At 46.5% G+C, this 4196-nt stretch overlaps 1 long non-coding RNA gene across 1 annotated transcript; it reads left to right on the top strand.

The window, feature by feature from the left end:
- Positions 1 to 30: 30 nt before the first annotated feature.
- Positions 31 to 4196, top strand: LOC147819334 (uncharacterized). Its single transcript, XR_015437038.1, has 3 exons — positions 31 to 164; positions 255 to 504; positions 4099 to 4196. It is a non-coding gene; the product is annotated as an uncharacterized LOC147819334 (long non-coding RNA).

Here is a 4196-nt window from a genome sequence, read left to right as displayed (position 1 = left end):
TGATGATGATGATGATGATGATGATGATGATGATGAAGGTTCTGTGTGTCAGAGTTCTAGCAGAGCTCTGGAGCAGGAGATCCGGGAGCGAGCGACGGTTCTTCAGACGGAGTTTGAGAACTTCGTTCACTCAGATGCTTCGTCAGTGCAGAGCGCCAAGAAAGGTACGTCCCTCTGTCCGTCTGATGTCTGCTTACCTGGTTGCCTGGTCGGTTGGTTGACGTGTCCCTGTGATGTCACTGTGATGTCATCAGCGCTGCAGTCCTTCCTGCGGGCGTACACCACCTACCCCGCTCACCTCAAGCACATCTTCCACATCCGCTCGCTCCACCTGGGACACACCGCCAAGAGCTTCGGCCTCAGAGACGCTCCGCAGGGTCTAAGCGGCGCCGCCAGCGCCACGGCCCCCGGGGCCAAACGAAACATCAGGAACCAGAACAGGAACCAGGCCAGGAGTCCTGTCAAGACCCAGAACAAGAAGCTGAGCAGCGCTGGAGAGAGGAGGTGAGTCTACTGCTGATCTTCATCACTCACAGCTGATCTCTGCGGCGAGCCGCTGAGGTCCTGAGTCGGCACCGAACTCGTTCCTCAGCTGAGTGGAAAGGTCAGAATGACCTCCTCTCTGACCTCGTCTCCTCGACCTCCATGGAAAACGTCCTGAGGTCAAAGACGTGAAGGGGAAAGAATGTGACTGAACTCACACTGAGATTTATTCAGACTGACTTTATTTCTAACACCTGGAGGATCAATCCTCCTTTAACCACAGAAACAACCAGGATGAAATGTTGAAACAAGAAAACATGAAAGACAAACTGACAAAGTTGAGTCAGTAAAATAATAATTAAATAGAAATAATGAGCTGAGAATAAATGATTCAGACAGTCAGATACTTTCACGTTAAAAGCTTTTCACTGGTAAAATGTCTGGAGGCTTTTATTGTGAAGAAGTTAGCATTAGCTTCATTAGCAGCCCTTATAAAAACAGGTCTAATCGACCACATGTGGACTCGTGCAGCGGACTCACTGCCCAACGTGCTGTTGTCATGGTGATCAGCAGCTCAGCTCACTGACAGAGAGAGTGTGACGGACTGATAGACGCCATCGTGTGCGAGTTGTCGTTAGCAGAGTTTGCTCCACCCACTAAAAGTACACACATGTATTAAAACAGCTGTTTAAATATTCTGGGCTGAGAGACAAGTGTGTGTGTGTGTGTGTGTGTGTGTGTGTGTGTGTGTGTGTGTGTGTGTGTGTCTGACACGTCTGTCTCTGCTCATTAACACACACCCCCTGCTGAGATGACTGACAGTAACACACACACACACACACACACACTGATCCATAATTAAAGCCGTGTTCCCTTCAGTCAGATCATGTTCACACTCCGTCCACACAGGACTGAGTGTGTGTCTGAGTGTGTGTTTAATATGTGTGTGTTGTTGTTGTTAACAGCTGCTCCTCACAGCGGGCTTGCCTGGACATGGTCTGACCACACACACACACACACACACACACACAGCCAGTGGTCAGTAGAGACATAATTACAGGTGTGTGTCCCTCTCTCTGGGCTCCGCCTCCTCAGTCCTCTGGGTGCTGGTCAGTTGTGTAATGGTGCGTTCAGGTTCACACTGAGATCTCTGTGATATGTTGAAGGAACTATTTAAAAATATTCTCTAGGACTCAAGGATGAACTGATTTTGGTGGCTAAAGGTCAAAGGTCAAGGTGACCTCACAAAACAAAAAGCAGTAGGCACTGTGGGGCAGAGTGTTCCCCAGGGGGGCGTTGAACCCCCAACCCCTGCAGTTGCCCCAGGGCAAGAGAGAGAGATATTGATTAGATAAAGAATGACGAGGGAGAGAGAGAGAGATAGGAGGACACACACACACACACACACACACTGAACGATCTTATTGGTTCATTTTTTGTGAGTTTTTGAATCTTTATAACTTTATTTAACAGACAGATGACATGAACATGTGTGTGTCTTCCTGTTTTCTCTTTCTCTATCTTTATTCTGTATTATGCCTTGTACTCTATTTTTGATCTTTTACTGTGTGTTGCCAGGCGTCCCTCAGTGCCTTGAAAGGTGCCTATCAATAGAATTTATTATTATTATTATTATTATTATTATTATTATTATTACCACACGGTTCTCCGGCGGCTGCCTCAGTGTCTAGACGTTAGAGAACATGAGATCAGAGGTGGAACAGGAGCACAGAACACAGGATATTAATGTTCATCCAAATATAAGACGACACTGAGCTGCTTTATGAAGAACCACCAACAGCCAGAGACAGACGTGTGACAGGACAGATAGAGACATGAGGACAGACTGAGGGTTGTGTTATACCAGGAGCATACCTGTGTGTGTCTGTCTGTCTGTCTGTCTGTCTGTCTGTACAGTTTACAGTCTGAGTGTGATTGTGAGCACCGTAACCATCAGCCATCCAATCATGTAAACGAGTTTCAATTATCAGGAAACTCTGCGGCTCAAACATTGCACAACAACAAGTGTTATTAATGTAAAATCAGAATATTCATACACATACACAGACAGAGACACATGAAACCTCAGTTTCATCTGAATCTGAAACCCTAACCCTGAATCCTCCCATGATCCTCTCTGTCGTCATTAGTTCAGTCCCAGAGCATCTAACTGTTAGCTTCATCCACATCCCATTTCACATTTCATCGGATCATTTTAACAAAACGCTCTGCAAACGCCTGTACTTCCTTAAGAAGCCTCCTGTCTTATGATTGGCTGAACATCCAGAAGCTGACTGTCAGGACCACACACTGTAAATAAAGAGGGACGTCGCCTCTGTGACGTCCCCCACAGGTTTCTAAAGCTCAGAGTGAGCTGCTCCACTGTCGCCATCTTGGCAGTGTCTGACTCCGCCCCCTAACTCCCAGTTAATCCAAATATAGTCAAAGAGGAGGGGTGTTTGTGGAGCTGAGACTTCAATGCATACGCTCACCCACCTGTCACTCAAAGAGGCCACGCCCTCAATCCTCCATAACTTCAGTCCTTATTAAAATGTAAACAGGTGAGTTATATAAACAGGTGAATTATATAAACAGGTGAGTTATATAAACAGGTGAATTATATAAACAGGTGTCATGAAGGAGGAAATTATCTCTAGAGACCAAAACAGTTTCTGTACCAGGCTGTAAACATGTTTATTTCTGCTGTAAAGTTGGACATTTTAACATGGGAGTCTATGGGGACTGACTCACTGTTGGAGCCAGACTCTAGTGGCCGTTAGAGGAACTGCAGCTTCATGTTTCAGTCTGGAGGTTGATGATTGGTCACTAGAGACTAGAACTCAGTAACAGAACAGAATTGATTGCAAATGGAAACTAGTCAGATCCTGTTGGGGCCTGAATCTGATCCAGGATCAGTCTGTGTTCAGTGTTTGTGTGACAGAAGCCAAACCACTTTCCAGTACGGTGGCTGACGAGGGCAGAAACATGAACAACCAACACTCTGTATCTCCAGACAGCACAGTGTCAGAGCTCCAGGCCTCTAGGGGGGCTCTAAGAGGAACACCCAGAGACTGGATATAAGCTAACGCTAATGCTAACTCGACGTTTTCTGTTGTAAAAACTACGACCAACCAAAACACAAACCTTTTTATGTTGCCTCCTCTTTCTCTCAAATGTCAAAGGTCAGGTCGTAGGTCTCGAAGTTCAAGTTGCTCCTCTTAGAGCTCCCCCTAGAGGCTTGGAGCTTTTGTGTTTGCAGCGTATTTTTATTTTACTTCCTGCAGCCGTCTCTGTATTTGTTTTGTTTGGCCTTGTCGGCCACCGTAGTGCAGTGAACCAGGTGTGTGTGCGTGTGTGCTCCTGCTCAGGTAGAGTTTTGAATCCTTGAGCCTGAAGAAGCAGAAACATGAAGCTTTGATTCTCGTCTGAGAGGGTTTTGTTTTTACCTGTTCCTAAGGATTCTGTTTTTATCTTGTTCATTATCACCTGGTCACCTGGTCATGTGACATGTTGTGACAAGAATATTATATGGGCCAGTAGGACCCGGGTCCAGAATGAGACCAGGACCAGCACCACATTACAGTGACAGTAACCTCGGTGTTCTCTCCTCCTCAGGTTCAGTCCCGGTCAGAGGGAGGTCAGTCTGTTCCGCTCCGAGTTCTCCAGCGGGTTGGAGGGAGGTGGCGCCAAGAAGAAGAAGAAGAAGAAGAAGA

The sequence above is a fragment of the Seriola lalandi genome, unplaced genomic scaffold, assembly GCF_002814215.2.
Source record: "Seriola lalandi dorsalis isolate HSWRI2012SDOR001 ecotype SW California unplaced genomic scaffold, Sedor1 jcf7180002053985, whole genome shotgun sequence".
Taxonomy (NCBI): domain Eukaryota; kingdom Metazoa; phylum Chordata; class Actinopteri; order Carangiformes; family Carangidae; genus Seriola; species Seriola lalandi.
The sequence above is the reverse complement of the archived record's forward strand: the minus strand, read 5'-3'. Positions and strand labels throughout refer to the sequence as shown.